The sequence below is a fragment of the Podarcis muralis genome, chromosome 15 (assembly GCF_964188315.1).
Source record: "Podarcis muralis chromosome 15, rPodMur119.hap1.1, whole genome shotgun sequence".
Taxonomy (NCBI): Eukaryota; Metazoa; Chordata; class Lepidosauria; order Squamata; family Lacertidae; genus Podarcis; species Podarcis muralis.
This window is the reverse complement of record NC_135669.1, coordinates 4,991,524-5,005,354: the sequence shown is the minus strand read 5'-3', so window position 1 is coordinate 5,005,354 and position 13,831 is coordinate 4,991,524.

The window sequence follows — 13,831 nt, the reverse complement described above, 5'->3', positions numbered from 1 at the left end:
AACTCTTGGGTGCAAAATACACAATATAGTTTAAAACATGTGGTCTGAACTTGCGTCGGGAGAAGCGGTGCAGGCCTGGCATGCCTTCTGGAAGGCTGGGGCAGCATTCTGCAGGCTGCAGACAGCCTCCGCCGCCTCGGGAGCAGTCTGTTGTGGCTTGCCGGAAGGCTGTCCCGGCCTGCATAGAGGCTCTTGAGGCGGCATAGAGCTGAGCAGCCTGGGGAAGGTTGCACCGGCCTGTGCTGCATCTCCTGAGGCAGTACAGAGTGGACCTGCCTCCTCCAGCACCACAGAGGAACTTCTGAAAGAGGAGGTCAAGGTAAGTTTTTTTCCATTTCTCAGTCATGTTTCTAGACTCATGCCACAGCAGAACAAAAAAACGCTTGTCTTTTGCTCCCTCGCTCTGGCGTGACCACACAGGGGAGCAAAATTGGGGCACTGGGGATTGGGAGGAGAAGCAGGGCAGTGGCGTAGCGTGGGTTGTCAGCACCCGGGGCAAGGCAAGTAATTTGCGCCCCTTAACCCGTGGATTTGCGCCCCCTAACCTGTGGATTTGCCCTAACCCCAGATGTTGCGCCCGGTGCGGCCGGCCCCCCCTGCACCCCCCACGCTACGCCACTGAAGCAGGGGCATCTTCTGCCAATTTGGGATGTCCCGAACTTGAGGGTTCTGTGAGTTGCATTGGCGGAAGATTGTATGCGGCTTTTGTGGATTTTACTTCAGCTTTTGATTTAACAGATGCAGACTTCATTTGTGGAGAAAATTATCTCATGCTAAGTGCCTGCTGCCTCTGATTCCTTACTGTTATTCACAAAGGATAGAAGAAGTGTCAGGCAAGGTTGCATACTGACATTTTTAATGTTCAACTTTTATATAGCCTGGAATGTCTGCCACTTTCCCTCTCTTTCCATCCTAAGGCAGACACCAGATGCAGACTTGGTCAGAAAACACACACGTTTGTTACTCTGTTTACCATGTAGCCTGATGATGAGTTCTGACACTTGCACCATAATGTAAGAGCAAGCTAGTGCTCCCTTTTTCCTAAGCTTCTCCTACATGAAAAAGAAAGTGTCAGCTATTTTGCATGCGCGCGCACACACACACACACACAGATCTATATTCTTATCAGATGCTGCAGGCAATTCTATTAGGTGGCTTAATTAGTTTAGGAAGGCAAAATGAGCTTGGAATGAACAAAGTTCCCAGCAGCCAAAACTTGGTATGGATGATACAAGCTAGTCCAGAGGAGTTGATTAATGTTGGCTGTTATTGAGTGATCACTTTCCAGAGTGTTGTGTTTGTGCTACTGAGAGGCCATTTTGTGCTAGATCCAAGACAAGACTCAATTTGAAAAGGAATAAGAACAATATTAAAGCCTAGTTTTTTAAAATAATATATATGTGAGTATATAACTGACACTGAAATGTGAACGGAAGAGTTGAAAAATGAGAAATTGAGAGAAACTGAAATTGACAGATTAGCCCTTCCATCATAGGACTCCTGCATTGTGCTATCTGTATAAACCCAAATGTTACAACATCTCCATAGATCTTGTGGAATTCTTTCTTCTGGAACTTTTTGCCATTTGAACTTTGAACAGTTTTTATGAAGCAAGGCAGATTTTTTTTTAGAGCGGTAGTCTTGTAATCTGGGGAACCGGGTTCGCGTCTCCGCTCCTCCACATGCAGCTGCTGGGTGACCTTGGGCCAGTCACACTTCTCTGAAGTCTCTCAGCCCCACTCACCTCACAGAGTGTTTGTTGTGGGGAGGAAGGGAAAGGAGAATGTTGGCCGCTTTGAGACTCCTTAAAAGGGAGTGAAAGGCGGGATATCAAATCCAAACTCTTCTTCTTCTTCTTCTTCTTTAACTGATTGATAAATCTTGGTTGCCCCCAGCAGGGGTGGAGGAAGGGGTGTGTGGTGGGTGCGGGTCGCCCTGGGTGCCACCACTGAGGGGGGTGACAAAATGCCAGGCAGCACTCACTGCGGGGCCTGCAACACGCCTGAGCCACGCGTCTCTCCTGGGAGTGATGTGGTGGCTGGGGGGCCTGCAGGCTCCGCGCTGCCCCAAATGGTCTGCCCGCCGCCTCCCCCTCAGTTGTAGGGTGGCTGAGTGGGGGGAGGCAGGCAGACTCCTCGGAGGCCCCACAGAGTAACCAGTCCCAACTTGCCCCACCCCGCCCCGCGGGCAGCTGGGCCTGGCTCCACCCCTGTGGGCGGCTGGCCCAGCCCCTGGCACATGCGCCGCCCCAGGCGCCCGATCAGTCTGAGTGATCCTGGCTATTAAAAGCTACACAAGAATAAAAATCCCTTACACCTCTTTGGATTAAGCGCTACTCGCTTCACTTCACTGGATCATCATTGCAACTCTCCTCCTTGTTTTAGCATACACCTTTATTTTATTGCTACATTACTCCTTTTAATATATTCCTAATGGTTTCAGGAGAGGACAGAATTTATACATGACAGGTCAAATTTGTTTTATTGAAATATTTATCTTTGCCTTTCAAAAGAAGATGACATTCAGAACTTTCTGAACAGTTAACCTTTTTTTGAACTTGATTAAGCACAGAGTAGATGATATAAGCAGACTGAGATTTAAATGTTGACATTGCTGGCTGAAGAGTGAAACAGGAGCCTAGGTAGAGCAAATGTCAAGCTGTATCCCTGGTAGCCCCAAGTTGCTTTGTTTGTGTAAATATTTATTTACTTGTGATCTTTCTTTATCAAAGACATGGAGAGACATTCCACAACCTAGAATCAGCAATTATGAATATGTGTATATATAAAGTTAGGGTAAAGAATGTTCAGAAATGTTTTCTTTAGTGCTGTTACTATACAGTAGTACTTCGGGTTAAGTACTTAATTCGTTCCAGAGGTCCGTTCTTAACCTGAAACTGTTCTTAACCTGAAGCACCACTTTAGCTAATGGGGCCTCCCGCTGCCGCTGCGCGATTTCTGTTCTCATCCTGAAGCAAAGTTCTTAACCTGAGGTAGTTGGGTTAGCAGAGTCTATAACCTGAAGCATATGTAACCTGAAGCGTATGTAACCCGAGGTACCACTGTACTATGATTATAATCCAAATGTAATCTCAGACTAGGTATAAACTCTGGGATCCTCCAGATGACGTCTTTATTGAGCTTTCTTGATTTCCTTGCACAAATCGTGCCTGGAGGTTAGACTATCACTGGACTTTAAGGAGCATTCACACGGATTTGCTAGCAATGTGTTTATACATCTCCCAGTTAACCATTTGTTCATCCTCAATGCCTTTCCCCTTCACTTTTCTAATCACAAAAGATGTGTCATTTTTAAGAAAAGTGAATTTGTAGTGCTGGGGTGACAGACCACTTTAACTCCCATTAATTGTGTACACCTACAGTTTTCATGATAGTTTGTGGGCAGTCTTTACTTCTCTTGCAGTATCGCTTCCTTAAAAAAACCCTCCTGTTTATTAAGAACTCATATGGGCAAAACCTCCCACATGGTAGTTTATACAGTGGTGCCCCGCAAGACGAATGCCTCGCAAGACCGAAAACCCGCTAGACGAAAGGGTTTTCCGTTTCGGAGGCGCTTCGCAAGACGAATTTCCCTATGGGCTTGCTTCGCAAGACGAAAATGTCTTGCGAGTCTTGCCATTTTTTTTTTGCTCCCCCCCCCCTTTTTCTAAGCCACTAAGCCATTAATAGCCTTTTAGCCGCTAAGCCGCTAAGCTGCTAATAGCACTAAGCCGCTTAGCTGCTAATGGGGTTGCTTCGCTAGACGAAGAGAATCGCGGAACGGATTCTTTTCGTCTTGCGAGGCACCACTGTATGTTTCAGTTCACATGTGCCAAAGCACATCACTATCAAGCACTTATTTAAACAGAAGGGCATAGGAAGGAAGGTGTGTTATACAGCAGTTTCCTAGGGATTCAGTCAGAGAAAGGTCATTCCCACCACTGGCTCCCTGATCCTTTCAGCTGCAGATGTGTGTCAGGGACTGAACCTGGGACTTCTGCATGTGAAGCCTGTGCTGTAGTACATGTCTACCCTGACAGAGACGCAATGGAACTTCTTAAAGCACAATGCCTCCATTTTCAGGACCCCCCCCCTTCAATGAATAGTTATCTATAATGAATAAATATTGGCCCAGTTATCTATGTTGCAAAAAAAAAATGCATCTCTAGATTAACAGCTTAAATGCTCATGCATCATTTCCACACTGTACCGCAAATTAAATCAGGGACACTGTTCTTTTTTGTTCATGTTTGCACTGAAACTTTAATACAAAAGTGCTATAGCTCTAGCTAACTTTGATACTAATAGATTCAGCACAGATAAGACTGTGCTTGCAGCAGCTCAATTCTCACAGAAAAGATAATTGCCTGAGCCCCGTCCCAGCGTTGAGTACTTGCTGCACTTGCCAGCAGCTGTACTCAGTCATTCTGCAACACACTGTCCTGCAGTAGTTTCTGAAGTAGGTGCTACAAAGCAGTTTCTTTCCTTTCCGATAGATAGATAGATAGATAGATAGATAGATAGATAGATAGACAGACAGACAAGTAGATGAGACCACCTGGGAGCATAACACTTTAAAAATGCAAAACAAATTGAATCTGGACTTAGTACAGAATAGCTGCAATTCAAACACATTCCACAACATCTCCATAGGCAGTTCCAGTGTGCAGGGTGGGCTGGGACACAAGGGAAGCCAGTGTACTCCATAGTGCACATATTCCTAGTGGTAAGCACTGTTTGGCAGTGGAAAAGAGTGCCTCAGAAGGAGGTGGTCGTACCTTCATTGGCGGCATTTAGGTAAAAACCATCCCTCATAAGGGTTTATGGAGGAAAATGTATTCACTTTTCCTCCGTAAACCCTTATGTGAATACATTTTCCTTCCTCCACAAAAATCCCCTAGACCCATTTGTCTGCAATTTGGCAGGCTTAATCCATTCTGTTAGAGCCCAGGAGGCCTGTAAATTTCATCCACTTTAGCCAAAAGGGGAAAAGGTTATATCTGCTTATAGATTTCCTCATTGTAGTGAATGGAGACCAAAGAGTTTTATACAGAGGACCTGAAATACAGATTGAGATGGAGAGATCACACAGCAACTCAGTCTGCATATACACTGAATGGTTTGTTTTCAAGTGTATATACTAGGGGGATAATGTGGAATCAATCTAAAATGAACTTTTATTTTAGGAATAAAACCAGTTTGCCAAGAAGCACTTTTCAGAAGCAAAAAATGTGCTAGAGGTCTAAGAGTTCTGCCTATCAGCGAGTTCTGATAACTGCCAAAGTACCTCCCTGGCTACATGACAAAACTCTTTGTACTTGCCCTTGATAAAAATGCATGACGATATAACATGCCTTGCTTGTTAAAAATGGGTAGAATCCCCTCGCATGCTTTTATTGGGCTAGGTTTATCATCATTTCCGTGAAAGCCCTCTTGCTTGAGTTCATAGTCTTAATTTTAGACTAATAAAACTGACACTGCACACCAATAAAATATACCGTGAAGAAGACACAGAAGGGGAGGCATCAAGTAAATACATCAAGACCTTGTTCAGATTAATTCCTGAAGCTGAAAAGCTCTTAAAAAACATGTCTTGAGCAGTCCCTGAATTGATATCTTCCATTAATGGAAGAGGGGACACTTTTTTCACCCAATGCCCATTCTCCCTGCATCTCCCTCAGTGCCATCCACCATGCTGTCTAGAGGATCCCTCAACCCTCAAAACTCATTTTTAGGGCACTAAGGGCTGCGGGGGGGGGGGGGGGCAGCAATCAGTTCCACCTGAACAGCAGTTTGGAAAAACTCTAGAGAACCTAAGAAGAACCCTAATAGTGCAGAGCAAAGTCCCATCTAGACCAGCATCCTGATCTCACAGTGGCCGATGAGGTGCCTATGGGACTCTCACAAGCAGGACCCGAGTGCGACAGCAACCTCCCCTCTTTAGATTCCCAACAACTGGTATTCAGAGGCATGGTGCCTCCAGCACTGGAGGTAGAACATAGTCTTCATGCCTTACAGCCATTGATAGCTGTATCATCCATGAATTTATATTTGAAAGCCATCCAACCTGGTGGCCATCACCACCTGCCTTCTACAAACTGGAGGGAAGATAGTATCTAGGCTTGCCACCAGGGAACAACCACGTCCATCTCCTTGCCCCACGCTTCAGTCATAAGGGAACTCATGCAAGAACAACTGGGAGTGGGTCTTTGGGCCTGGGTATGAAAGTTGGAGGGTATTGCTAGGCACTATTGCCATGAGCTTTGGAGTGGCACTGGGATGTGAAAGTCTTGGAGATGTCAGACATACAGTATGTTTTTTAAAAACAAAAACCAACCAAAAACTGTTAATTGTTGAGCAGTTAATGTTGTGGAGATGTTGGGTTGTGCCCAGTGCTTTTTTTCTAGAAAAAGAGGTGCAGGAACTCCCGTCTTTTTTTTTGACAGGCAACCCTAAGTTGTTGAGGTTCTTTTAGAAGGATGCTGAAGTGAGAAGGAAATAATGGAGTCTGTTAAAATCAATGGATGTCTATACTCTTGCTTATATAATTTGACCACCAGTGTGTAATTCTCTGCACATGCATAATCATGAAAAGAATGAAGGAAAGCAACACGTTTTCCGATTGCTGCCTTGGCTTTCATCCCCAGTCAGTTCCCAGGCACACAGATGCCTCTGGGAGCATTTATGGAGGTGCGCTGAATTCAGAGCTGAGAAATTGATTTATGCTGTCATCACATACAAGCTTTGTGGATATCGTTTCCAAAGTGAAAACCTGCATGGGGTGAGGGTGCACACGGAGGAACAAACAGCAAGGAATTAAAAGTGCAAAGCAGATTAACCCATCACCACCTCTGCATTTTCTCAATTATAGAGATAGAGAGGTGTGACAAGGGTGAGGGAGCGGATGACTCAAAGCAACAGTTCTCTGCTTAAATGCTTCTCCCCCTCTCCCCTTGGGGCATCATAGAATAGCACAGGCAGAGAAATCGCTGCAGAGAAATGTCATTCATTTCGCATTCAGATACAATACCTTCTCTCTCACAGCAATGGCACCTTATTTGTATGTGTCAGTTTCCTATTAGGACATCATCCTAATTTGCAAAAGACCACTTCCATCATCCAATTGATCCAAATTTCTTATAACTGTTGGAAGCTTCCCACTTTCAACTAAAATGGCAAGATTCTTTGCCATTGTAATGTAACCTTTATATGTCAGAATAATTAAACACTCATATGAATGTTTCTGGCATAACAAACACAAGTCCCATAAAAATGGTGCCACTACAGGGTCAATTAGTTTCCACATCCTTGATCATCTTGGTTGCCCTCCTCTGCACACCTTCCAGCTTGTCAAGATCCTTCTTAAATTGTGGTGCCCAGAATTGGACACAGTATTTCAGGTGTGGTCTCAATAAGGCAGAATAGAGTGGTATTGTTGCTTCCCTTGATCTGGACACTACACTTTTGTTGATTCAGCCTAGAGTAGCATTAGCTTTTTTTACTGCTGCATCACCTTAGTGTTACTGCTCCAATAAAGCGGTCTTGAATGCTTTTCAGGGTTGCTATTTTAATTTAAATAACAACATACCATAAGAAAATATTCTCATTGGGAAACTTGTGTTTGTTTACATGTAGTTCCACCCACTAAATGTCACCACTATTCCAGCTCCTTTAGTGATATCTCTCTCTTTTATGAAAAGTTCAAAGTCTTGATAACTGTGACATGATTGCACAGCCTATATGAAGTACAGTGGTACCTCGGGTTACAGACGCTTCAGGTTACACACCCTTCATGTTACAGACTCCGCTAACCCAGAAATAGTACCTCGGGTTAAGAACTTTGCTTCAGGATGAGAACAGAAATCGTGCAGCGGCGGCCCGGCGGCAGCAGGAGGCCTCCTTAGCTAAAGCGGTACCTCAGGTTATGAACAGTTTCTGGTTAAGAATGGACCTCCAGAACGAATTAAGTTCTTAACCCGAGGTACCACTGTATTATCAATGCAAGAGGAAAAGCATGCTCAATGTAATATGGAATGCTACCCCATTCCACCCACCTCCCAGACTATTGCTAAATCCTTAGGCTGGCTTTGTCTCCCACAGCCCTCCATTGAACAGACTTTCTGCAATAATTAACAAAGGTTCCTGGCAACCTAAAGTCCTGTGTCAAAAAGGTACACATTGTAATTAGAGTAATTATAACTATTTAGGAACACTTATTCTAACTTTGAATCACAAAGCGCAAACAAGATCAGAAGGCGTCAAGCGGTAATTATGGCCTTTGGATTGCCGTGCTGTGGGTGAGTGTGGAGGTGGAGAATAGCAAAGGATGGAAACCAAGTATTACTCTGCATGTGAAAAATAACCTTACAAAAATTGTAAGAAATCGGAATGCACAAGGATCCTGCGGTGGGACAGAAGAAGTATCCCTTACCCATAATAGTTTTGTTACCTACAACTCTTCCAGCTCTACAATTCTATGATTCTATAACTCAATCTACATTAACACATCCCTTGAGTGGGTGGGACTTTTGTCTTTATCCTGATGGAGCTGCTTTCAGTGGTCCTTTATGCATTCTTGAATCACTTATCAGTCTGAAGCCACATGATAATAAAAAAAACCTTTCAAATTATCCAGGACTAATTACAGCATAAGCTTTCATAGACTAGACCAGCCATAGGCAAACCGTTTAGTCATGCTGGCCACATGACTTCACCTTTACTTTTACCATAGTTCTTTTTATCTTTTTCTATTTTTGACTGCAAGCCACTTTGGGTAGGCATTTGCCCAGAAAAGCAGCCTAAAAAAACCTTAAATAAATAAGTAAGTAGATAGGGTTGCAGCTTTCATATTAGTAGGAAAACACACCCCAAACATTCGGGAAATGGATCTTTATTTATTTATTTATACATACATACATACATACATACATACATACATACATACTTGTCCTGTTTCTGCTTGGGGGGGGGGGGGATTCAAACAGAAATTCAGGCCACTTTAGAAATAAATCAGTTCCTCCCACACACCCTGAAAATAAAATTAAGGCTGCAAAGCTAACCCCATTTACATGGTAGCAAGCCCTACTGAAATCAATAGGACTTAATTCTGCTTAGACATGGTTAGGTTTACACTGTAAGCCAGAATCAAACATCTTGTTTCAGACCTTATAATTGCTTCTCTGGATCATGTAACCTTCTTGACTCTCATAATAGTTTTGTTTTCTGGGATGATTTTTTTCTGAGATCCTGATTTGTTCCAGATGCATTTTTTTCAGTCTCAGAAAGGAGAACGGCAGCCCAGCAAACCTGCAAAGGATACCAGGAAACAAGTTTGTGAGTGGCAGCTGACAGATGAGGATGGAACTGGCACAGAGTGAATTATCTGAAAGGATTTTTTCCCTCCGCTTGTGCATTCACTGTACTGGGATGAGGTCATCATTCACAGAATGGGATGCATATTCTTGAGCTAAGATGCTCTTTACAATTGGAACAACATAGAACAAGTTAGGAAATGAAAGGCAATGAAAACAGAAACTCAAAACAGATGTATATTCCCAGAACTCCCTGGGAACTCAAAGGAAACTGATCTGAGTCTATGTCAAGGAAGCAAAAAGAAGTTAAAAAACAATTTTTCTGTGTGTGTGGAAGGAGAGGTAAAATGAATATGCTACATTAAAAAAGAATTTTCAGTGGAGCATGAAAGCATTAGCATTCTTATTTTTTAAAAGAAACACACAAAAGACTAATATCACTATAATAACCAGCACACTATCAAGGGACAAATTCACTTCTTGGTTGATCTGATTTTCAATTATTCACAGACTTTTTTTTTAAAATTTACTCATTTTCCACTCAAGGAATTCTTCGCTTACAGCATCTTTCCTAATAGATTTATTCATGCCTTCTGTTTGGATGGAAGAAACCAGAACCATAATCTAAGATGAGTTTAATCTTGCCATTAGAAAGGAAAACAAAATCTGCAGGATCAGGCCAAAGTTCCAAAATTGCATCAAACCTAACTTTCTTCCTGTCATGGTGGCCAACAGAGAGGCTTCTGGGAAGTTCATAGAAGTAGCTCTCTCCCTCTATTGCTTCCCAGCAACAGCTGAGGATTGGTATTCTGGTTTCTGAAGAGGGACATTCAGTAGCACTAGCATGGCTAACAGCAATGGATAGGCCAATCCACCATGAATTTATCAAATTATTTATCTGTTTAGTTAATGGGCTTCTAGGCTGCTTTTTCAGACACAAAGGCTACCGTATATACCAGGGTATAATAAAATTATGTTATGCATAGCAATAAAAATATAGTTTATTTATGGTCCAACGACCAAAAATAAAATGTTGCAGAATTTAAAATATGTAACGCCACAAACATACACACACCAAAAACCATCAGAAAGCAAACATTAATCATCTAAGGGAAATTGCAACATTTAGAAGTGCATTTGATGCTAGTCAGAGTATCTACTTCAAGAAGGACTAGCAGTAGATATCACCCTTAGAAGCTTTGCAACTTGCTTAGTAATTAAATAATTAGAGCCATTCAATAAAATGATCAATAAAAGCGATCAGGAGGCTTCAAAGAGACTCTGAAGAACTGTTTAATAGGATACATGATTGTTTCTCTAGCCCCCTGATGAAAACTTCATTTTAAAAGAGTACATGACACTGACTTCACCTCTTGGTTATTACAAGGGCAGCATCTGTTGCTGATAGGAGCATTCTCATATGTGTCCTCTAAAAGTTTGGAGGATAAAGCAATGTTTTGAAAGAAACTGAAGAGGCGTTTGTTTTCTCTTAGTTGGACCTACTGCCCATCAATGACACTGGGGTAACCTCATTTATGTCTCATTTATGGAACACCGCTTTTCTCCCCCACTTTTAACAGACATGAACAGTGATGATGAGAATGTTTTATGATACTGCCTAACACTGAGCTTTGTTGTTACTCCAAGCGGGACCTGCAACAAGAATTCCAGTGTGGAGTGCTGTTACTCAAGACTCCAGCCACCCCATTCCATTACGCCTTTCCCAGTTCTCCATCCACAGCAGTATTCCATGGCCATCAAGCACACTATTCAGTATACCTGGAGGAGCATCTCCACCCCCATCGTTCTGCCCGGACACTGAGGTCCGTCTCCAAGGGCCTTCTGGCGGTTCCCTCACTGCAAGAAGCAAAGTTACAGGGAACCAGGCAGAGGGGCTTCTCAGTAGTGGCGCCTTCCCTGTGGAACGCCCTCCCACCAGATGTCAGAGAAATAAACAACTATCTGACTTTTAGAAGTCATCTGAAGGCAGCCCTGTTTCGGGAAATTTTTAATATTTCATGAATTATTGTATTTTAATATTTTGCTGGAAGCCACCCAGAGTGGCTGGGGAAACCCAGCCAGATGGGCAGGGTATAAATAATAAATTATTATTATTATTATTATTATTATTATTATTATTATTATTATTATTACTACTACTACTACTACTACTTACTTATTTACTTACTCCTCACTGGGCAGTTTGGAAGGTATCACTCACCTTTAAGATCCCCCTACCTTTTTGAGTGTGTACTGTTTTAACTTGGGGGAGAGACTCCAAATACTTCCCCCTTATGCATGGGCGATGCTTTTTGGCTTAATAAGCAGCAGCACCCACATTTTGAATGTTATATATAAATTGAATTAATTCACCTGGTTTTTGTGCCATTGTTGGTTTATGGTTTTAGTTTCATTCTTTCGATATTTTTAAATAGCAGTTTATGTAAGGCAATTTGTGCTGAAGAAATGTCATGAACATGGTTCAAATACAGCGATGCCAACTTAGACATCCATATTTCCTCATTTATCAGTAGCATGGGATGGAGGGGGAGATTGTTCTTATCTCAGTTCATTAAGCATCTTGTTCCTGGAATCTCCTTTAATTTAAGGTTACCAAAATAAATTCAGTGAATCCGGGGACACTTTTCAACTTCAATGTATTTTGTATGGGGACTGATTTGTAAATCCGGGAACTGTCCCCGGGAAACGTTACTTAATCTTGCCATGGGTTAGCTAAAGAGGTTCAATGCTGCATCATGCACATTGCTAAACAATACAGTGAAAATACAATTTCTGGTGTGCCATATGCTCGTAGTTCCCCCTTTCAATCTGGAAAAAAACTTAAATGTTATTCAGTGATTGTTCATAGATGTTCACTACACAATGGAGAGAAGGGGGAAGCATAAGGCAAAGAAAGAGAAGTGTCGCATTTAGAATAAATAATGCAAAGTCTGCACATCTTCATAAAAGTCACATCATTTGGTCTGACTATGGGCTGGTTTGCACACTTACTGCTACTGATTATGCAAATAACTTACCTTTCACGGGAATATGTGTGAAAAAGCATCCAAACAGCCATGTACCCTATGCAATTATTTTTATAGGTGCAGTATCTCATAAATTCTGCTGCGATCTTGGAAATTGCTCCAATTCCATTACCTTCATCTTACAGTATGGGGGAGGGATTTAATTCACTTCACATTTAAAAGTGAATCTATGAGAACCAAAATGCAGTTATCCTTCAAAATTCGCACTTATCCAAATTTTGCATTGCAATGCTCTGTCCAAGCTATGTGTAGTAAAATGCATGTATTAGGGGATAGTGTACATTAAAAAAGTATATATTCATGAAAATAACACGCAATAGCTTGTTTGCAAGTGCTCTAAAAAAAAAAAAAGTACATTAGTGAGAACTGCATACAGAAATGTTCTCAAATGGGAGAAATTAAAAACAACCACCACAAATTGCTACAGAAATGCAGAGAGCTTAATTTAAGCTTGGAAAAAAGAGAAATTAAGAGACCCAAAATTGACTTAGCTTTCATTCGTAGATTACACAGCACTTCCCCCCCCCCAGCCCTCTGTCCCATAGAAAATTATGTGCTGAAAGCTACCTTCTTCCCCAGCTATCCCTTTTCTGCCCCATGAATCAAATTGTCACACACCTGCTTCTTAGGTCCCTGGGATTCTCAGAGCCCCGTCTGCCATCTTTATATGCAGGCAAATTGTGTACTCAGATGTGTTGTGTGCATGCTGAAAAACTCCACTAGAGACAGAAACAATCACTACTTTGGGGTTGTGGCATAGAGCACTTGGGGGGGTGGGATTAAAAATTCAAAGCTGTCATGAGGGCAGGAAGGCTGCCTTCTCCCTGCCTGCCTCTGAACTGAAGACTGTGGAAAAAGAAACTGAGAAAAACCGAAATTGACAGATTCTCCTACCTCTATCTCTGCCTGACCTTTGTGCAAACAAATCAGGATGAATGCTCAATACACAGGTCATCTGGAAGCACCCTTTGTTTGAATGGATGCACACTCATGCTGAACTTGTGCATTTGTTAACATATGTTTACGCAGTGGGTGCCACCCTACCCATTCCATCATTGCCTATGACGCAATGATCAGCGTTTAGCTGAAGCAAAGCTTCTAAACCAGGGAGCATAAAGGGTATGTGCCAAGTGTGAGTACTTTGGATTGCCTGCTTTAGATTTTTTTTTTTTAAGAGAGTGAGTAAGGATATTTTCCAATACGTCTGAATTTGTTAACTGCATGAAGCATGGAGGAGCTGGCAGAAACAGAGGGAGCAGGAAAGTAGGAACATCTGCTTGGAATTAGCTTACAAATCTCTGAAGTCCACCAGATAGCACTTGGCTATTTGAAAAGCTGATTAGGACAGACGGAAAATGAGACTGTGAGAATTGACTCCCCAAAATATGATCATCTTAGCCAGAGGCATGACTAGGCTTTGTATTAACAAAAATTCTTCACCCAAGCAATCCAAATTCTAAGCCAATGAAAATAG